General features: G+C 33.0%; 1 long non-coding RNA gene across 2 annotated transcripts in view; it reads right to left on the bottom strand.

The window, feature by feature from the left end:
• Nucleotides 1–1,354: 1,354 nt before the first annotated feature.
• Nucleotides 1,355–24,654, bottom strand: part of LOC131803849 (uncharacterized) — a 57,572-nt gene continuing 34,272 nt past the window's right edge. Inside the window, exons 3-4 of one of the 2 annotated variants that reach the window (XR_009342800.1) lie at nt 2,474–2,677; nt 1,355–1,533 (exon numbers count right to left, since the gene is read on the bottom strand). This is a non-coding gene — a long non-coding RNA (uncharacterized LOC131803849). Of the gene's footprint in view, nt 1,534–2,052; nt 2,678–24,654 lie in introns of those variants that run through there. The other variant, XR_009342799.1, reaches the window with a different exon arrangement.

The raw sequence follows: 24,654 nt of genomic DNA on the forward strand, positions 1-24,654 counted from the left end.
CACTGGCCCGCATTCTTTACATGTTGTATATTCTACTTCTTCTATACGTTGCCTCCGTCATCTTTGTGGAGCTTATGCAGAAACAGATATGTAACTGGTTGCAATATGCCAAAATTGCCCCTCATAAATAGATATGAATTTATTATTGGCGTACACCCTTTGCTTGTGTGTTCAACAGCATTCTAACTATGGAGGCAACAGGAGACGTTTTGGAAGCATATTCTCCGAATTCAACATGAAAAGACAAAGAAAGAACAATAACCACAATATTGCCATCGGCCTTTTTCAACCATACTGTGAGATGTCCTTCTTTTGAAACAAACGTATGAGCATGTAAATGAACATATATGGAAAGTGTGTGAACATTAAATTATATGAGATATGTTTAATTGAATTTTTAAAATTTTTAGTTGATTTGCGTTTCAATGGAGATTATTTTTAGGAGGGCACCTATGAGGAGTCGATATATAGAATATAATTTTTCATTGTCTTAGGCTCATTTTTTTTTAGATCCATACATCTAAATAACATTTAAACTTTTTTGTCGGTATGAGAAAATGCCATAATGTCAGGCGTTGGCAGTAAAACTACAAATTTAAAAATAGTTCTCTGTTATGTAAAGCCTTGCTTAATTATTTTTTAAATATTCCTTATGTTTGCTTTTGTGTAACCTTCAAAAAAAGATTAACACGGAAAGAAGAACAATATGCTTGTAGTATTGAATTGGACAGTTTGTAATAAATAAAATAGTTTAATCATTAATTATTCATTTATGTGGTTGGTGGTTTCACGCTGAGTGTATGTTAGTTATTAATTACCCACGTACCGTTATGCCAAATGTCAAACGGAAATATTAAACGATATGATACAACTTGTGAAATTAAGGTAATTAACCTCAAATTAAGAGTTATATATTTTAAGCATTCCTTTTTTGTATTATTAAATTATGTACTTGTATGATATTAATATCAACAATTACAAAAAAAAGGTTATTAAAAGTTCGGTCCGGCGAATAAAATTTTATCAACCTACTTCATTTCGTTTGGAAGCTAGAGTGATTTCCACAAACTGACAGACGGACAGACGGACGGACATTGATCAGCAGAATTTTATGCTGATCAAGAATATATATACTTTGTTGGGTCTAAAATGTATATTTCGAGGTGTTACGAACGAAATGACAAACTTAATATACCCTCCATACTATGGTGGAGGGTATAAAAATAACAAAGACCTCGAGCTCAATTTTAGTAAACTTACAGTTGAAATAATTTAAAATAAAGGTCGAATACAATAACTAAATATCAAATATTATTATTATATCATTGTTGAATTTATTTATTTGTAGAATTTAAAGAGATACACCTTTTTTACTTGGAATTTGATATATATCACCAACGCACAAAACTACTCTAAAGCATCATTGCATACTTTTAGGTGGCATGAAACCAGAAAAAGGCGGCCAAGAATTCGACTGGGTTTTGGCTTTTCGTCAAACGAAAGTCTGCTTATATACTCTTAGATATTTGATACCTGAAAGCTCAATTAAAATTTTTGCATCTGAGTAGGTTATTTTAAGAGATAAGTTATTAATGATAACAGGTCAGACACAACCGTAATGTTCATTATTCGCCATTAATAATTACTTTTGAATAATTTTGTACAAATTACAAAAATACTCCTGAAAACATATAAACATAATACAAATTGTTCTACCAAATTTTTAAGCACTATGTCAAATTACAGCCCACATAATTTGACATAGTGCATCATCAGACGGGAATCGTTAAATCGACTTATGATCCTGAATATATCTAGTTTATGAGTTTGGGGATGTTACAAACGGAATGACAAAGTTAATATAACCTCCTAACACGGTGGAGTGTGTAAAAACTTCAAATTTTTACATTTCGTTCGTCCATACAGGGTATTATATTGTAAATAACTTTTGAGTACTTTTCGCACCCTTTTAGTTCGAATTTTCGAAATCCAAGCCTTTTCACACGTCTACACACCAAGTATTACCGTCGTGCAAAATTTCAAGGTTTTTGCTTCAGATGTTTCCAAAAACTTTTTAATTTTATTGAAATAAATTATGTATGCTCATATTACTGTTGACGACATTAATGAAAATGTTTGAATTTTTGTATAAATTACAAAATACTCCCGAAAACATGTAAACATAAATGTTATAAACGTCTGCATTGTCCGTTTAAAGTATCAATTAGGATAACTTAAAAAACATTATTCGAAATCAAAGAAAAAAAATGAAATGTGTTTAATCAAATTTTTACGCCTCTACGCCAACGTTTCCATTTCTATGTTAATATTTCTTCTAAAACACTGATTGTGAAATTTGAAGCTGAATATTTTAAACATTTTTTTCGCGAAATAAGTTTACTGGCATTTGCTTTTCCTGATCTAACTTCAAATTCAATGACCTTTATAATCCGTCTAATTTTAAACTGTTTACCTTTAATGTGATTAAGCATCATATACGTTCTTTCAACTTGTAAAAAGTGAACAAGCGAACTGACAATGAACTGGTGAAACCTTCATCGAATTCCTTCATGATTGACAAGCCATCATTGAAACCGAAACCTTTGAAGTATTATCCTCTGTTCTGTGATTTGTTTCCCCTTCATGTATTTATCATCGATATTCGCATCTGTTGAGACTGTAAATATTTCATGAATTAAAAAATATAAAACGGTGGGTTTGGAATTATTAAAGTTAACTATTAAATATTATTCCGAAAGATAATAATTCGGCATATGAATTTAATGGATATAAAGTTACAATGTTTGCATTAGAGTAATTTTGCAATTAACGTGTTCAAAACCGCCCACTGTTTCATTGCAGTTTTCTGTGAAGTGATTTTTTGTAATCGAAAATCTAAAAACAACAAGTAAAAACGCTGTAAGATCGGCCAGCCCGAACTTTGAATGCCCTCCAACATTTGGAACGAATTTAGCAATTCTCAAAAACCATAAAATCTGTTAAAATCTTGAAAATACCGAATATCGGGAGGTACCGTTATATGGGGGCTATATGAAGACATGGACCTGCACAAACAATTTTCCGTCTTAGGTTATAGTATTCATTACGAACTTCAAATACCAAATTTGAAACAATTCCGGTGAAAAGTATCGCTAAAATCATCAAAATACCGATCGGGGGGTACCGTTATATGGGGACTATACCTACATGGCCCATTTTCAATACCTAAAGTCCTACAGACATAATATACATTTGAGTAAAATTTTATCAATCTACTTCAATTAGTTCGGAAGCTAGAGTGATTTCCACAGCCGGACAGACGGATAGACAAAGAATCTAAATCGACATAAAATGTTATGCTGATCAAGAATATATATACTTTGTGGGGTCTAAAATGTATATTTCGAGGTGTTACAAACGGAATGACAAACTTATTATACCCTCGATACTATGGTGAAGGGTATAAAAGATGGAGGGTATATTAAGTTTGTCATTCCGTTTGTAACTCATCGTAATAATCATTTTAGACCTAACAAAGTATATATATTCTTGATCAGCGTAAAATTCTAAATGTTGCACAGATCTGTCTTTTGTCTGCAGAAAGGTCAAGTTCGAAGATGGGCTATATCGGTCCACGATATCGTATAGCCCCAATATAACGGTATTTTGATTATTTTAGCCACATTTTTTAATGGAATTGTCTGAAATTCCACACAAGAAGTTCCTTGTGAGTACTTTACCCCCTGAAAGAGAATTGTCTATAGAAGTCCACCATATCGTGTAGCCCCCATATAACGGTACTTCCCGATATTCGGTATTTTGATGATTTTAGCTACATTTTTCAGCGGAAATGTCTGAAATTCCAAAAAAGAAGTTCCTTGTGAGTACTTTACCCCCTGAAAGAGAATTAACTATAAAGGTCCACGATATTGTATATCCCCCATATAACGCCCCCCCAGTATTCGGTATTGTGAACATTTTTAACGGAATTGTCTTAAAATCCACACAAGGAGTTCCTTGTGGGTACTTTATTTCTTGGAAAAGAATTATCTGTATAGGTCCACGATATCGTGTAGTACCCCACGATATTCGGTATTTTGATGATTTTAGCCACATTTTTTAATGGAATTGTCTGAAATTCTACACAAGGAGTTCTTTGTGAGCACTTTACTCCCCGACAGACAATTATCTTCACAGGTTAACGAGATCGTAAATCCCCCATATAACGGAACCCCCCGATATTCGGTATTTTGTTAATTTTAGCTACTTTTGCAATGGTATTGTCTGAAATTCCACACAAGGAGTCCCTTCTGTGTACTTTACCCCCTGACAGAGAATTTTCTATATAGGTCCACGATATCGTATATCCCCATATAACGGTACCACCCGAATTTCGGTATTTTGACGATTTTAGATACATTTTTCAACGGAGCTGTCTGAAAACCCATACAAGGAGTTCCTTGTGAGTACTTTACCCCCTGAAAAAGAATTGTGTATAGAGGTCCACGATATCTTATATCCCCCATATAACGGTACCCCCCCATTTTCGGTATTTTGATGATTTTAGCCACATTTTTTACGGAATTGTCTGAAAATCCACACAAGGAGTTCTTTGTGAGCACTTTACTCCCTGACAAAGAATTCTCTTCTCAGGTTAACGATGTCGCATATCCCCCATATAACGGTACCCCCCGATATTCGGTATTTTGATGATTTTAGCCACGTTTTCCAATGGTATTGTCTGATATTCCACACAAGGAGTTCCTTGTGAGTACTTTACCCCCTGAAAAAGAATTGTCCATATAGGTCCACGATATCGTATATCCGCTATATAACGGTACTTCCCGATATTCGGTATTTTGATCATTTTAGCCACATTTTTCAACGGAATTGTCTGAAGCTCCACACAAGGAATCCCTTCTGAGTGATTTACCCCCAGACATAGATTTGTCTATATAGGTCCACAATATCGTATATTCCCCATATATGGGCAATATTAGGTATTTTAAAGATTTTAACTGAATTTTTAATGGATTTTATTTTATTTTTTTTTTTGTTTTGAAAATTTTCTAATTCGTTTCAAATGGTGGAGGGTATTCAAATTCGGCCCGGCCGAACTTACTGCTTTTTTACTTATTTTCACTACAGAGGTTGTATTTATTATGAATGATTTAGTCCCCTTTTAGACATTTTACAGGCAAATTGGCATTTAGGATTGTCAGCACATAAAAAATATGGGTGCATTCGGATAGATTTTATTCATTTTTATTTTTCGTGTAAAAATGTATTAACATTTCAGAACAGCCACATTTAATTTTCCTTTTTATACCCTACACCACATAGTGGTAAGGGTATTATGTCTTTGTGCATTTGTTTGTAACATGGAGAAGGAAACGAGATAGAACCCTAGTTACTTTTGAGAACCTTCATAGAATCACTTTCTGAGTCGATTTATGCATGTCAGTCCGTCTGTCCATGTATTCTTGTGAACAAAATGCAGGTCGCATTTATTATCCGATTGAGATGAAATTTTCCAAACAATATTTTTTTGGCTCAAGGACGAACCCTATTGAAATTGGTGAGAATCGGATCAAATTTAGATATAGCTCCCATATATATCTTCATCCGATTTCGGGTTAAATGTGCACCAAATGTCCGCTGTCAGTCCAAATTACCTGAATTTTGGCACACCCAACCGTGTTCGGCCTAGAAGCAAGTATATCAAATTTAGTGAAAATCGGTTCAGATATAGATATAGCAACCATATATATGTTTCATCCGATTTAGTGTTTAAGTCCTTTACATTCGTAATATTCACTCCACAACCGTGATATTTGGTACCAGGTATTAGATGGAGCACAGGAATAACTGTTTAAAATTTTATCGAAATCGGTTCAGATTTGGATATAGCTCCCATATATATCATCATCCGATTTCGGGGGATTTTCCACCAAATGGCCGTAATAGCATAAATTTTGGCAAATCCGACCGAAACCAGCATATAAGCAAGTACACCAATTTTAGTAAAAATCGGTTCAGATATAGCTATAGCTCCCATATATATGTTTCATCCGATTTCGTCTTTAATCCCTCACATTCGTAATATGCACTCCACAGGAATGATATTTGGTACCAGATATCAGATAAAGCCCAAAAATAGTTGATTTTAATTTTATTAAAATCTGTTCCTATTTGGATATGCCTCCCATATATATATTCATCCGATTTCGTGTTAATTGTGCATCAAATGGCCAATATCAGCCCAAATGGCATGAATTTTGGCAAATCCGACCGAAACCAACCTATAAGCAAGTACACACATTTTAGTAAAAATCGGTTCAGATATAGCTCTAGCTCCCATATATATGTTTCATCCGATTTGTTCTTTAAGTCCCTTACATTCGTAATATACTCTTCACAGGAATGATATTTGGTACCAGATATAAGATTTGGATATAGTATAGCATAGCATACTCTTCACAGGAATGATATTTGGTACCAGATATCAGATAAAGCCCAAAAGTAGTCGATTTTAATTTTATCAAAATCTGTTCAGATTTGGATATAGCACCCATATGTATCTTCATCCGATTTCGTGTTAATTGTGCAACAAATGGCCAATATCAACCGAAATGGCATGAATTTTGGCATATCTGGCCAAATTCAGCCTAGAAGCAAGGACACCAATTTTAGTAAAAGTCGTTTCAGATATAGCTATAGTTCCCAAATATATCTTCATCCGATTTCGGATTAAATGTGCAGCAAATGGCTAATACCGGCTCAAATGACCTGACTTTTGGTAGTCTAGAAGCAAGTACATCAAATTTAGTGAAAATCGATCGGATACAGCTATAGCTCTTATATATAGCTTTCATCCGATTTGTACTTTAAGTCCCTCAAATTCGAAAAATGTACGATACAAGAATAATATTTGGTATCAGATGCAGCCAAGAAATATTTTCTTTTTCAGTTTTACAAATATCGGTTCAGATTTGGATATACCTTCTATATATATCTTCATCCAATTTCGTGTTGATTGCGCACCAAATGTCCAATATCAGCCCAAATATCCTGGGTTTTGGCACATCTGACCGAATTCAGCCTAGAATCAAATACATCAAACTTGGTGAAAATCAGTTCAGATATAGCTATAGTTCGTAAAATGCACGATAGAATTAGATAGATTTTGATTTTGTACCAAATATCTCATAGAGTTCTGAAATGCTCTGTATAAACCTTTTTACGAGAGCTCTACTAAATATGCATAGTGGTGTAGGGTATCATATAGTCGGCCCCGCCCGACTTTTGGGCTTTCCTTACTGGTTTAATTTCTGTATATGAATCAAACGGAATTGTTAGCATATTTAACATTTTTCAGCTCACTCATAATTGTATATAGGTGACTCGTCAATATTAAATATATTACTATCAACACAAAACCCTTTAAATCCCTACTTTTAAACATTTTATGTATGTAGTACTAATAATTTATATAAAAGGGTAAAATATGTAAAAAGATATTTGTAGGCCATATATCTGATGCTAATTTTCAGTTTTAGTTAAATATAATAAATACTCTTTTCAGTAAAAAATATAATTGGAAATAAAAGAGATATGGTACTGTAAAGGGGATCGTACGTGGCTATATTCTTAGGGCAATTTAATTACTAAAGGTACGGTCACACTGGGCAAATATTTGATCGAAATTTGTTTTCCCATATTTGACTGAACAAATGCTAAATTCATACAGAGTTAATTCGATCTTCACATTACAGTGAAATATTTGACAGATTTTGTTTGTTCAAGCAGCCAATAAACAGCGTCAAATAGTGCTATGGGAAAACATGTTTGACACATGTTCACATTCGTATAATATATTTTCCCCATGAAATTGTTTGATCAAACTGTGTAGTAAAACATTTACATTCTTGCGCGAAATAAACCTTTTTATACCCTCCACCATACTATGGAGGGTATATTAATTTTGTCATTCCATTTGTAACTCTTCGAAATACTCATGTCAGACCCAACAAAGTATATATATTCTTGATCAGCGTAAAATTCTAAGACGATTTAGCCATGTCCGTCTGTCTGTCTGTGTGTCTGTCCGTCTGTCTGTCTGTCTGTTATAATCACGCTATATTTCGAACAAATTGAGATAGAAGGCTAAAATTTTGGACGCATGTATATTTTGCCAGTAGGCAGGATAAATTCGTAAATGGGCCATGTAGGTCCAAGTGATCATATAGCCCCCATATAACGGTACCTCCCGATATTCGGTATTTCGATGATTTTAGCGACATTATTCACCGGAATCGTTCCAAATTACGTATTTGAAGTTCGTAGATACTGCAGCATAAAACAGAAAATGTGCCATTTTCTTCAAGTTTCTCATTTAAATATTGTAATAACTTATGACAAAAGTTGCCTATGCAGGTCCAGATCGTCGTATAGGCATTCGGTATTTTTAAGATTTTAACAGAATTTTTAACGGATTTTATTTTTTTTTAGAAATTGCCAAATTTGTACCTAATGGTGGAGGGTATTTAAAGTTCGGCCCGGCCGAACTTACAGCTTTTTTACATTACCTACCTCTGGGAAAAATTGAAGAGTTTTTACTAAACTTGAGTTGTTCCGAAAAATCTACTTATTTTTGTCAAAACATTTCAAAATCTTTGCATATCAATGTTGCCAAGCGTAGATGCATCTACCTATATCCTGTTCCAGAACCTGCAAGAATCTACTAGTTTAGCAATTTTTTTCGATATAATAAAGAGAAAATCGATTATCGTAGTAAAACATTTACATTCTTGCAGTTCTGGAATATATAATATTAGAAATATCAAATAAACAAAACCACTTATTGCATTCGTTTGTCGTTCTATTCATTAAACATCATATTACAAAATGCTGGCCAATATTTTAAACTGATATTTATCCTTGTTTGACCTTACAAAACATTTGCCCCATGGTCAATTTTTTGTTTCCTGGCAAATAATTTTGTTTTCCTAAAATCAGCTGTTTTTCCATTTACTGTCAAATAATATTTGGTGGTCTGATTCTGACAAAGAAATATTTTACATTTTTGGTCAAATATTTGCCCAGTAACATTTATGTAGACTTTAAATCACATTGGCATTAAATCTCATTGCATTTATTTTCACTGTTATATGTCAGAAATAGGTTTTCTCTCTAAGAATGAACTCATATAACATTGCTCTGGTCTTTTAAGATTTGCTGCTTTAAATATGTATTTGTTTAAAAAAAGTTCAGTGTTTAATTGGGGGTAAAAAAATTCTACATAGTTTATATTTTAACTGCAGCATAGAGGAAAGTGGAACATTTTCAAATGAAAATATTTACCAGATATTTGGTCATGCACGCGGTAACACTCATAGGGAGTATCCTCTATCCAAACTTCATAAATCTTAATATTCGGAGATGGGCAATATCAGACCTCTCCTTCTTGTACATCCCCCAAAAGGTGTACATTTTCATAGAAAATAATTTACCTCATATGACAAGAAATGATCATCCAATTTTCTTCAATATCGGCCCACTTCATCAAGTATCTTCCATACATTTTGAATAATCATAACTCTTAAAAAAATGTAAAAAAAGTCCGACTACCTTAAAATTTCGCACATCCCAATATTTTTGTCAATGCAAGCTTTTGTGTGAAGACAAAATATATCGGACAACTCCTTCCGGTACTTCCCACACACCATTTTGAATAATTATATATTTCAATATTTCTACTAACACAAAATCTGATGTGAATACGGTTGATATCGGCTCACTCCTTTTGGTACCTCCCCCACAACGAATCAATGAACACATCGGTCCATTCTTCTTATAATTTTTTTTAATTATTAAACCAACTTATCCTTGTGTAATTGACTGTGGTGTGTTCCGAGATTTGCAACTGCCAGGAAAAGAAAGATTGGGTGTTCGTTGTCTCTTCGTACATTTTGCAATAAGACTTATCAGAACATTTTATTTTCGATATATATCTTTATATAAAAATGTCATCAGGTCTCTCTTCTTGGAACCTCTTCTTTACTTAATAATTGCAAAAAGGGATGTGATGTGAAAATGATCCTAATTTATTAATTCTTTAAAATTTGGGACTATTAGACTTCACACCTTTCTGATTAAAATTCATATCGGGAGTTTGTGACCACTACACTCATTTTATTAAGTACATTCTTCTATTGGTATTATATTGACGAAAATTGTTCGCCATATTTTAACATTGTTAACCTTTTCCGCGAACTGTTTTGTATCTGTTCTCTCCATATTTCCACGTGGATTTTGTATAATTATTCATTGAATTTTCCATCATTCCACATTTGTTGATACTATAAGATGGTACTTTAGTTTGTTCTCGTCGCTTTGAATGAATGCTTTAAAATAGAATATGTTTAAAATACATCCTGCTGCTTAGCATATTCGCCTTTTGTAATGTTACAGGTTCTGCTTTTATAATCAACACGAAACAATGCTTACTGCACGAGAATGCGTGTGTGTCTGTTTAATTTGCAAAGGGCATATACATTTTGCTTCGTAATTCATAAGATTACTATTTCCCAACACGTACTTGGAGCACAGCATACTTTTATTGTCTTAACTATAGAATAGTGTCAGAACTATTCTAGAAAATGTTTAAATTCTAAGAAAAAGCCTAAAATATAGCAACCACGAGATAATTCATATGGAATGTAGCACCCTGCACCTCATTCTCAGTTCTTTGCATTATTTTAGGAAATCCATAGAGTTTCTTGCGATGGTAGCAGTCGTCTTTGTGACGAAGGAGGTATAGATGAAAGATTGAAAGGGGTATTTAGAAGCATCGAATGGATGGTTGATTTAATTGGAATATACTTTGATTAATATCTTGGATTAATATCTTATATTAAAAACCAGCGTGAAAACAACATAATTTTAGTATTGAAGGTTTTGTTTTAATTATTTACGTTGACGTACGCAATGTTATTTCTATATCAGTAAAAATCACCCTTTGCGTACTTGCAAGGGTCATAGGTAATTATTTCGTTAAGTTACAAACGGAGTGACAATTATTTGATACAGGGTATAAAAACAAGTTGGAAAGTATCAGTCGGTTTGCCGCCATGTATATGCTCAATATATGGTTTGACTAAAGTTTGTTGTCTTTGGAAATCTTTGAACTTGTACCCGGGAGGAACTAAAAAAAGACACAAGAAGTATTGAGATGAGATAAGTTTTAAGAAAACCTGACATTGATTTAACATTTTCAATTTTTTTTTATTTTTCTTTATTAAAATTAAGATTTTATTGTTGGGAATGTTCTGATAAAAATATTTGAATGTGAAGAGTTTTCCTGAACTGGTGAATCCTGAACTAAGTCTTGTGAAAATATAATAATTGAAAATTTCGACATTTGTGGGTGAGTTACCGGAAGAAATAAGCATAACTTAAGTTTGGTAATACTACGATGACTCCTACACATCGAAATATATATACCAAACTTCACTTAAATTATTTAATTATTCTTAAATTTTGCCAATATGAGACAAACTCTGAATCTCCATTGGCTAGAAGGGCTTTAAATAACCTGTGAGATTGTGAATTATTTTGACTTTGCTAATTTTAAGCAATTGTAGGGGTATCAGTAGGAGAAGGGAGTTTTTATGGGAAATTTGTGGAAATTAAATAATATCAACTTTAATTATAGTATATTTATGAGCGGAATATCTTCCTCAATCTTCCTGACAATCGATTTCTACTTAATTTGCCGAGGCATTTATGCCTTTTCAATTCCGGCTTGTATTACCTATTTAACAATTAACTTGAAATCGGATAAAGATATATATGGGTGTTACATCCAAATCCAAACAGATTTCGATACAATATGGCAAAGGTATTTCCGAGCTGTATTTGATATATTTCCCCGAATATGGTTACTACGAAGTACATATTACGGCTGTGCAGGACAAATTCAACAAATGGGATGAACAATATATATATGAGAGTTATAGTTATATATGAACTTATTTTCACCAAATTTGACTTGTTTATAGACTTAATTTAGTCGCAAGTGACAAATTCCATCCCAGTTGGGCTAATATTACACATTTGGTGCACAATAAATCTGAAATCGGATAAAGATATATATGGGAACTATACCCACATCTGCTACATAAATATGGGAGCTGTAGCTATGTTTAAATCGATTTTCATCAAATATGAAGTACTTGTTTCTAGGATGAATTCAGTCGGAATTGCCAAGATGCAGTTCATTTGGACTGATATTAGCCATTTGTGTACGATAAACCTGATATCGAAAAAAGATATATGTGGGAGCTTTATCTAAATTTGGACCGATTCTTATCAATTTCAATAGGGTTCGTCCTTGGACCAAGCAGATATTGTTAGGAAAATTTATCTCAATCGGATAATAAATGCGACCAGCATTTTCTTCACAAAAATACATGGACAGATGAATTGACATGCCTAAATCGACTCAGAAAGTGACTCTATAAAGATCCTAAAAAGTAACTATGGGCCTATCTCGTTTCCTTTTGTCTGTTACAAACATGTATTTGTTTGTAACATAATACCCTTACCACCATGGTACAATAAAATCAAAGTAGGACTATGATACCATATGATTTTAATTTTTTTTATTTTATTGGCGTAATGTCTCAATTTTATTTGTTTGTGTGTGTATATTCTTTTCAATAACAAAAAAAAATGTTCAGAAAATATTCAAATTCCGATGTGTTCACTATGCTTATTGCAACGCATGCATCGACAAAATCTACAGCTTTTGTAGTGAACCAAACCTTCAGAGATATATAGAACATGATTTTAAAAATAAATTTTAACCTTATATTCAGTTTTCAATTATTTATTAAAAATCAATGCAACAAGTTGTGGGCTTTTTTATTGTTTTGATAGTAATTATATACTTGCAATTTTTTCAAAGTTAACCTACCTTATTTTTATCGTACCATGCTTACCACTATTTGGTGTAGGAATATGTGGTATAAAAAATAACGAGTAATGTATATATTGAAAATGCTCATAGTGAACTTGTTAGAATGTTGCAAGATGGTTCCGCTTCATGACAAAGAGTCCAACATTGTCACTATCCCAGGCTTTCGGGTAGTACTGCTCGAGCGATTTAATGGGAGTCACTCAAATCATTACATAATGGGTAGAACTCCATAGCAAGAATAAGTCAGAAAGGATATAAACGATATAGAGGTTATATTAGAGGGAGCCTCTAGACCAACAACTCTATCAAACATGCAATCACCATGCTAGGACTTTATACCCGTCCTGCAGTGCTACTGTATTTAAAAGGTTTAGGGGATTACCTAAATAAACTATTTAATTAATAGAACAGGCATTAGCATATATTCCATATAACAATTTCCCTTAATTAAAGTCCCTAGAAAATTTTACTACATTTTAACCGTTTTTGCATGTATATATTTTTATTCGTGTTACACAATTATAAATATGTTGCTTTATTTTTTTATCCCTTGAACACTTCAGATTAATTGGTTTGAATCAAAAGTGCATTAATTGATATTCAAGAAAAAATTTCAATAAAATGATGCCATGTTCAGGGCTTACATAAAAGATGTTGGTCTGGAGCAAATATTGAAGATTGGCGGATATGATGACGGAGCTCCAAGGAGTTCATGCTGTTTTTTTGTACTTTACGCTGGTTTTTCTGCACATCTATTTTGTTTGACTTTCCTCTTACTAGGGAGTTTTTTCGAATAGCATTCAATCAAAGTTTCGAAAGTGTTTTGCAAAGATGTGTTTGACATGTAAAACAATTACAATGGTGATCTATATATGGGGCAGAAATAAATAAATGCCCATTGATTTTTATTATACCCTCCACCATACTATGGAGGGTATATAAACTTTGTCATTCCGTTTGTAACTCCTCGAAATACTCATGTCAGACCCAACAAAGTATATATATTCTTGATCAGCGTAAAATCTGTCTGTCTGTTGTAATCACGCTATCTTTGGAACGAATTGAGGTACAAGGCTAAAATTTTGCACACATGTTTATTTTTACAGCAGGCAGGTTAAGTTCGTAAATGGGCCACGTAGGTCCACGTTTTCATATAGCCCCCATATAACGGTACCTCCCAATATTCGGTATTTTGATGATTTTAGCGTCATTATTCACCGTAGTAGTTTCAAATTACGTATTTAGAGTTCGTAATGGGAACTACAGCCTGTGACAGAAAATTGCCTATGCAGGTCCAGGTGTTCGTATAGGCCCCATATATCAGTACCTCTTTATATTCTTTATTTTGACGACTTTTGGTACAATACTCGCCGAAATAGTTTGAGATGTCGTATTTGAAGTTCGTAATGGAAGCTACAGCCTGTGACAGAAAATTGTCTATACAGGTCCAGGTCTTCGTATAGCTCTTATATAACGGTACCTCCCTGTGTATGGTATTTTGATGATTTTGGCTACTTTATTCACCGTTTATTTCAAGTTTCGAATTTGAATATGGTAATGGCTTGCGACAAACAATGCCTATGTAGGTGCTTGTCGTACAGGCCCTAATATAACAGCTATATTCGGTATTTTAAAAATGTTAACAGAATTTTTGGCGAATGTTATCTTTTTCGAAAATTTTCAAATTCGTTCTAAATGGTGGAGGGTATTCAAAGTTCGGTCCGGCCTTACCGCTTTTTTACTTGTTTACTGTTAAGTTCTTTAAATTGAAATAATCTGCTAAATATATAACACAAAAAATTGTGCCAACGATATGAGGATACGTTTCAACTGATCTTGTAAATGTTAAATATATTCAATATACATTATCCATTCCTTAAATTTGTGACCGATTTTGACTTATTTAATTATCATTCTTGGTATAGCTTATGATGCATACATAACAAATAATTATGCAATTTAATGCATTTTTCAATTAGTTTCAAAAGTGCTTGTCAAAATTTAAAACAAAAATCTCAAATATCCATTTAATTGAAATAAAATTTTTGCATCAATAGTTCGCCGGTCACTAATGTCTTCGTAACTTTTAATATGCTATGTTAATATGCTCTTTTGGTGAATTGACAGCTTCACCTTGCAAATACTGGTAACGCTAATGAGTTTTCTGAACAAACTTCGTACAAATTAGGCCAAAAACATGTTCAACTTTTCGTATTCTTTGATGCAACAACTACAACTATCGGCAATAAAGTAGGAAGTTTTACAATCTTGAAACTAAAAATACATACTGTCCTTGTCTAGTGTGCTTCATTTCGTGTCCTTAATGAACAATTTTTTTTTTCTCATTTTTTTTTTTCATGGATAAAATTCTAAGTCGATTTAACGATGTCCGTAAGTCTGTTGATTGAAATCACGATACAACCCACATTATTTGACGCAGAGCTTCAGAATTTGACAGAACAATTTGTATTGTGTCTAGGATGGTTGGTATTAGAAAAGAGATATGTCGGTCCACATATTCGGTATTTTGTTGATTTTCGCCACATTTTTTACGGATTTGTTCAACCGTTGGTATTTGTAGGTCATAATGGGTGCCAGTTCCGGTGACGAAACATTGAATGTATAAGTCCACGATTTTGTATAGCCCCCTATATATCGGTAACTCCCAAAATTCGGTATTTTGATGATTTTCGCAACATTTTTTCACGGATTTGTTCAAACGTAAGTATTTGTAATTCATAATGGCTTCTAGCACCTGTGGCGAAACATTGCATGTATAGTTTTTCGTTTTTAAATAGCCCCCATATAACCGTATTTCCCGATATTATTTTTACCACATTTTTCCACGGGTTTATCTAAAAATTAATATTTTGGATATACAAAAATTCAGATCATTTGGACTGATATTGACTATTAGGTGTAAAATTAACAAGAAATCGACTGAAGATATATATGGGACCTACATCGTAATCTAAACCGATCTCGATAAAATTTGACAGAGGTATTTCTGGGCTGCATCTAATGTCTGGAACGAAATATCATTTCTGTGGAACACCAAATCGGATGAAACATATATGTGGGAACTATAGCTGTATCTGGACCGATTTCCCCCAAATTTGATGTACTTGCTTCTACCAAAATTCAGGACATTTTGACTTATAATGGCTATTTGGGACACAATTAACCCAAAATCTGTTGAAGATATATGGGAGCTATATCTAAATCTGATCCGATTATCACCAATTCCAATAGGTCTCGTCCGTGGGCCAAATAAATATTGTTTGGAAAATGTCATCTCAATCGGGTAATAAATTCCACCTGTTCCCCTTTACTCACAAGTATACATGGTTGGGCGGACGGACAGGCGAACTGACATGCATAAATCAACTCAGAAAGTGGTTCTATGAAGATCCTCAAAAGTAACTATGGGTCTATTTCGCTTCCTTCTCCATGTTACAAACAAATGCACAAAGACATAATACCTTTACTACTATGTTGTGTAGGGTATACAAAAATAATCCTTTTCCAGAAACGTAAAAATTTAAAACAAGTAAAAACTCATTATCATTTTTATATAAAAATACAGATATCTAAAAAATGTGTTAGATAAAATACATATTATCATCTGCCACAGGTAAAGTAAAATTTCTTATCTCGTGAAAAGGCTACAGTATATAATTAAACGTTTCTTTAAAAGAGTTATCCTATATATACGAGAAACAAACTTTTTATAGAAATTAGTTTCCGAGAAATAGTTGTCTTATATTTTAGCAAAGTAAATATTTTGCAAAACAATTTGTCATTCCGATTGTAAAACTTCCTTATACTCGTCGGAGACTCCATAAACGATATATATTTGCGATCAGCATAGCATTCAACGTCGATTGAACGATATCTATGTTGAAATCAATATAGAGTCCATAGTATTTGACTTAGAGCATTGAAGTTTAGCAAAATAGTTTGAATACTTTCGACGATAATTGTCATTGAAAATTAGGTATATAGGTCGATTTTTTGTAAATCTTATCTATTCTGGGGATTTTGGCCTCAATTATTGATGGAATTGTTTCAAATTCGGTATTAAGGTTCTCTTATAGTATCTTCATCCGCTGGCAGAACAATGTCAATACAGCTCCTCGCTTTTCTATAGCCCCCATATAACGCTACCTCCTGATATTTGCTGATTGTTTGGTTTTCAAATTCGGCATTTAAGAATTAAAATACATAACAACCCCTGTAGAGGAAAATGTAAGCAATGAGCCCAGACTCTTATTCTTTTTATCTTATGGCTCTGCCGAATTTATTATTTGGTCACAAATTTAATCCGAATTCGCTATAAATTGGCAGTTTGTTTTCTCAGTGTCGGAAATATTTTTTCCAAACCAAACATAGGTCCAAGTTTTGATATGGTCCCAATATAACAGTACATCCTTATAATCGGTATTTAGATGATTTTCCTAAATTTTCTACAGGAGTTGTTTCACATTTGTTGTTTGAATTTCGTGACAGAAATTTGACCATATAGGTTCACATCTTCATATAATCCCCATAAAACTTCACCACTCGATATTCGGAATATTGATAAACTTGTTTTCAACATACAATATAAGAAAAATTAGTTTTGTCAAATTGTATTTTAGCAACTTGATTTCAGGGTTTATGTTGTCACCGAAATTATTAAAAACGCCAACGTCCTTCAGATTAGGCAAATGTAAAGGCCTTGATTCAGAGGATTGGGCCTTTTTACAAGTTTGTCATAAATACCAATAAATTTAAGAATTTCGTTTGTAATGGAGGTTTGCATGTGGGACACGCCACAAAACTTGTTAGTCAGATATTTGTTACCAGGATAAAAAAAGTTGGAAATAAAACCAACCAGAATTTAGTTCACGTACTTATTTAGTCGTCGCCTGCAGTTGTATTTAACTCATGGCCAGATGCAGTGCATATTTAGAACGTCCATAAAAACTTCAAACACACAACAAAAAGTGAAGGAAAATGTATATCTAGCCGGAAGTTAAATCAAAAGTTGGTTGAGTGAACTTCAGTTTAAATGTTGGTCCAAGGATAAAAATAAAAAATACTCTTTTGGAAGTTGGCACAACCGACGGAATGGTTGAATAAATAGAGTTCCATTCATGTGAAATTATATGGCTTGAATTGCATAATTTTTATAAATCATGAATTTAACATTACATTTGTTTTTCTTAACAGTGTAGATATATGTTCGCGCGAATACGGGCTTCTATTATCACCCGTATAGTGTTGGAAAATATTTTTATGGGAGTTTGCGGAAAATCTGAGGCTGGTGTCACAGAACTTCGTGTAAGGTTTTTCCGCTGTCAAATCTAAAATTTGTGTGCCATGGTTTCCTCCCGACATGAAGCTAAATGTAACATCTGGCAACTGGGTCACATAGTCGTAAGCAGTTCACAACTGCGATAGCTCTTAAGAAGTATATGTTAACATACGAATTGTAAAAAAAGTAAAACAATCGTGCCTAGTTATCCGTTTTCATAATTTTACATGTACAAGAAAAAATTAAATCTGTGATTTTCAGAAAAACATGTTGAGTCGACATATGCCAATTTTGAGCTAATGGCAACGACGTTTGTGTACCTCTTGACATTTCTCCGTAGGCAAAATCCGATTCTTGATATAAAGTTAACAGTAGGAAATGGAATAGTCAGGTGGGACTGATAAAATGCATTGCTATGTATATAAAGAAGACTACTTGCAAGAAATACACGTTTATATTTGAAATTTGTGCGAAGTAGGTTTTATTTCTTGATTGGAATGAAGAAATGGAAAAAGATTTTCAATATAAGTCCAATATTTACCATAGCTTTATTAATTTCTCATAAACTAAGAGAAGTTATCTTATTTAGCTTATTCTTAAAACACAACATAAAGAAAAAATCACAACTTTTTTAAGTTGCGTTTTGACTATCCAACAAGTTGATGTTACGTCATTGTCAATGACATAGTTATCGTTAAACTTGCTGGCACAACAGACGATGTTGTTGTCGCCAAAGTGTCAGTGTTCAAATTACGTGTCATAAAATAAACAAGTAGCAAAAAAAAACCAGTAAAGAAAATCTTAAAGTTGGGCGGGCCGACATTATGATACCCAACACCACTTTGCTAATTTAGTAGATCTCCATATAACAATTAAAAGTGTTTCTGGGAGAATTCAATTATATAACTTAAAGTTCAAAGGATATTTCTGAGCTGCCTTTGATATATTTTCCCAAAATATTGTTTATTTAGTGGTAGTGCTATTAAAATTTCACTACCACTAAAATTTAGTGGTAGTGCAATTTTTTTTTAAATATCACTAAAGGGTTAGTGGTAGTGCTATTTATTTTTCACTACCACTAACCCTTTAGTGGTAGTGGAATTAAAAATTGCACTACCACTAATTATTTAATTCTTAGTGCACTAAAAATTTAGTGCAATATGCCCAACCCTGATCTGAACCGATTTCGATCAAATTTGGCATACTTATTTTAAGGCCTAATTTGGTTGTATGTGCAAAATTCCATAATTTTCGGCCTGATATTACACGTTTGGTGCACAATAAAAGGCAAATCGGACGAACATATATATGGGAGCTATATCTAAATTTTGACCGATTATTTTCAATTTCAATAGGGTTCGTCCTTGGATCAGACAAATGATATGTGCAAAATTTCATCTCAATCGGATAATAAATTCGACCTGCATTTTGTTCACAAGAATACATGGACAGACGGACAGACGGACTGACATGCATAAATCAACTTAGAAAGTGATTCTATGGATATCCTAAAAAGTAACTATGGGTCTATCTCGCTTCCTTCTCCATGTTACAAACAAATGCACAAAGACATAGTAGCTTTACCGCTATGTATAAAAAGAAAACAGTAACAACTCTTGAGACTATATCTGGAAGACATTCGTCATCTTCCTGTTATTTGTTATATTTTTTTTTTTGTTGGTGCAATACACTTCTGTTTTCCGTCATAGTCAAAAACAAGTAAAAAGACATTTAGTTCGGCCGAGGCGAACTTTTAGTATCCTCCACCATTAGGTAAAAAAAAAAAAACATTTTTATACAAAAGAATCTGCATTCAAAAGTGTAAGATAGGTAGGAGAAAGCAGTTTTCAAAAACAATATAGTAGCTGGAGTTGTTATTACACCAAAACGTGAGCGTGATTTTATACCTCAAAATATTGTAATCTATTGCAAGTCTTAAGTGCCAAATTTAATATAACTTCATGGGTAAATGTTTCTAGGATTATAAACACACCGAAAACCGGTTTATATATCAAATGTCAAATACCGAGCAGTTGTAAGGAAACTGTTGTCCAATATGGATAATATTTTGACACGAGTTGTAGAACCTATCGTGAAGTACAAATACCATATTTCACACAGTTCTATTAGAAAATGTAGCTTAATTCGCCAAAACACCGAATATCCAAAGGTACGGTTATATATGCGCTATAGGAAAACGTGGATTTAGATTTTCAATGTTCTGCCACTGCAGTTGCTACCCATTACGAACTACAAATATCAATTTTTAGAGAAAGGCGTTTAAAAATGTGGCAAAGCGCATCAAAATACCTAATATCGGGAGGTACCGTTATATGGGGGTTTCTCTCAGCTAAGCTGAAATTATAAACAAATATCATTTTTTAGCCAAACCTGTGGAAAAAAACAGCTTATATCATTATAATACCGAATATCGATAGCTGACGGAATATGGGAGCTACACGAAAACGAGGACCTATGTAAACAAAATTCCGCCACTGGAGCTAAAATTCATAACGAACTACAAATATTGATTTTTGGACAAGTTGGTGGTTTGACCGAAAGCTAAAACCCATAACCAATTACAAATACCAATTTAGACAAATTGGTGGAAAAATGTGGCTAAAACCATTAAAATACCTACTATCGGGGGCAACCGCTATGTCTCAAAACATGGACCGATATATCTCATTTTCACTAAGAGCCATCCTAGACACAATAAAAACTACTGTGCCAAATTTAAAGTCTCTACGTCAAATGATGTGGACTTTCAACAAAGGGACAGACAGACAGACAGACGTCATTAAATCGACTTAGAATATTATGCTGCTCATGAATATATACACTTCGTGGGGTCTATGACGAATACTTAGAGGTGTTACAAGCGGAATGAAAAATTTAATATACACTCCTTTCCAAGGTGGAGGGTATAAAAACTACATCAAACTTTATTGTTGATAAGTTTTGCACCAAAAAGATGATACAATCCAAAAACCAAATTCAACATTAAAGGCAAGTATAAAGGTATTTTCATAAAAGACAAATACGGCTTCACGCATAATAATGGAATAAGTCAAAGGATAAAATTTTTTTTGATGCCAATGTTTCCAACGACAGTTATCGATAATAAAAAATGTTCAATTGCTCAAATTTTCAGAAAGTAACGAAATTTGTCTCTGAGTTAGCGACAAAATTGAAGTAGCTCTCATGGAGCTACCGATAGATAACAATCCTTTTTATATTAAAGATTTCCGTATGAAAAGTACCGATTATTTCCCGTATTACAAATAGAGAATACCATTACAGAAGTAATAAATAAGTATTTTGTAGAATATGAGAAAGCTTTACCAAAAATTGGTCAAATATGAACCGCTCAATACTCATGATTCTAGTTGTCATCCAAGGGTCTTTAATTAAATGTAAAGCTTTAAGTCTTGCACAGTATAGGTCAAATTATTAGGGGCGCTCTGTGTATGGGTAATTTCATATTTTTTCAATTGCCCTATTAGTATTTAGCCTTATCACATATAATTCTCTTGGTGCTCTGTATTGCGATTCTCTATATATTTCCTTGAATTACCGACACAATCGGTAAAATGAAGTAAGTGGATGGAAAATAATTCTATGTCAAACTTTAGCAGCATCGCCTTAAGTTTAAATTTAAATGAAACACTTCGTTTTTTTTTCAAAAATGCTTTAGGAACAAATTTGTAAAGCTTGATTTTCAATTATTTCCGATACTTTGATCATTCTTCAAACGAAACGATAATGATACTCACTATCGAAATTCAAAAAATGATTCTCATAATGCATATCAGCCTCAAGCTATTTGCAATCATTCAGTTGAAAAATGCAATGTTTTAGAATGTATATGTACCTATGTCTATACATGTATTGTTAATTTGAAGTAGCGCAAAGAAAAAAAACCCTCATTTAAATGCTAATATAACATATAAAAAAAATAAAACCAATATTAAACATTCTTCCTCGAATATTCGATAGGAATTTAATTTGAAACAATTTGTGTTTGGATAAGCTGCCAAGAAAGAAAAAAAGGGAGGGTAGTATAAGAATTCAGAGCAATATTACTTCATAAAAAATAAATTTAAAAATTCGAAATGGTTTTACTTTCGCTTCTTCTCTTTATTGTTTCTTTCCTTGCAGGAAATACACAAAGGATTTCACTTTCATGATCTTTCTTAAATTCATAGTTAATATAGATGAATCGGTAGGTGTGTATGTATTCTCTTACGCAGCTTCACTTACACCCACACCAATGCATAAACAAAGATGTCATGAATTTAAGACATGCCGTCAACTACTGCAAACAGAATTGCGGAGGAACACTAAAGATGAACAATTCCCATTAAAGAAACATTCCCTTTAGGTTGTTGCACATCTTGCAACACATAACAATGTCGGAATTTCGTCATAATATACGCATTCCAATAAGTATGCATAGATGTGTGTAACTTGCCTTGTGTGCATATGTTATGCACCCTCCCATATACACTTGAATACTGGCACATGGTTTACATTATAATTGATGTTTGTTTATTTCTGACAACGAGGTATGATTACAGCAGTTACGAAAATATTTGACGTCAGAGTGATATGGGTGTCAACTTCAAAAACACATTTCTCTTTGTTTTATTGGAACAATACTGAATTGTATAAATTTTTCCATTAAATACATTTTTCGATTTGAACACATCAATTACTTTATTCGATGGAAATAAAGATAATACAGTTTGTTATAAATATTTATTGCTCAAAAAAGTTCAGGTTTAAAAATAATTGGTATTTTAGTTCTAAAAAGAAAATTGCGATAACATCGGGAAAAGTTGTATTAGAAATATCTCCTTAAAACTATTTAATACCCTCCACCACACGAAGAAGGGTAAATTGTCATTCCGTTTATACCTCTTTGAAATACTCACGATGTACAAATGGTTAATTATCTGAAATTTCAGAAGTTCCTTCGAAATTATGTCAAATACCGAGGTAGGAACCATATGGGGCTATATTTAAACATATGTGGATGTGGCATACTTTTAATGACAATGAATGTCATACAACATATGAGACGAATACAATTATATCGACTTTGCTATTATTTTGGACCTGTATGGCCAATTATATGCCAGAGAGCGGGGTGTCTATTACGAACACCAAATTTGTGGCTGAAATCGCCGAAATGCTGAATATCGAATGGTACTATAATATGGGGGAATAACGAAGATTGCGAAATTTGAAACTACTTCGAGGAAAAGTGTGACAAAAATCTATGGAGGTACGGTTATATGGGATCCTTACCAAAACTTCGACTTATATGAACAGTTCCCTACATACTAGGAACACAATCAAGCAAATTTGGTTTAAAATTGTGACTAAAACATCCAAAGCACATTAAATCTGGGTATGCAATTATATGGGGTTTTACCTCTTTCGCTGCTCAGTCTTCGATATCAATAAAACCCTGACTATGGTTTTACAATTTTGAGAAAATAGGACTCATTTAACGTTTAAGAGCAATGATTATTCCATTTTGGACCGATTTAGAGAAGGTACGTTAAGTATTAAGTAAAGCAATTTTACACACACACACACACCCATTTCATATATCAGCGTGATTTTGGTAATTTTCCTGGATCCCTATTTGTTTCAATATTCAATCTATTTGTTATGAGCAGCATAATTTTGAAATCATTCCCGGACATTAAATTTTTCAATCTCACTATATTCATTTCTTGGTAGAATACTAACATTTCTCAATAACAACTTTTCAAATTAAACCCCGGTAAGTCATAATGAATGGAACGTGGTTGCAGTGGAAGGTTTCTTCAGCTTGGTTGAATCTTTTCATGAATGAATGTGTCTGTAACTTTAAGGTTCACTGTTTTGATGACTGTGTGTGTTTGTAATGTTGGTATAGTTCATAAATTATGAAACATGATAAGAAGTGATACATATGTATATAAAAATAATAATTTTACATGATAAAATATTTGGAATTCCTGCAGCCGAACTGGTATAGGTATTTAATACAGCATGATTTCTCAAATATTGTCTGCGAACAGATAGATGCTTGTTAAATATAATTATTTTTTATATCTGATAGAAAAACCCACTCCCTCCCTATACACCCCATAGAAAATGTATAAAAGGAAGAAAACGAGGAAAGGCGCCAAAAAGAAGACTTATAGGTATACTCATAGATAATTTTGGATCATGAAAACCTTTTTACTTTTTAGGATGTGCTACTTGGACTGCACTTGGACTCATATTTCAAAAACACATTAAATTACATTACAAATATATTTAAAGACAGTTCACTCACATAGATATATGCATATTTACACTCCCTGCTTTTCCT

The sequence above is a fragment of the Musca domestica genome, unplaced genomic scaffold, assembly GCF_030504385.1.
Source record: "Musca domestica strain aabys unplaced genomic scaffold, Musca_domestica.polishedcontigs.V.1.1 10, whole genome shotgun sequence".
Classification (NCBI taxonomy): domain Eukaryota; kingdom Metazoa; phylum Arthropoda; class Insecta; order Diptera; family Muscidae; genus Musca; species Musca domestica.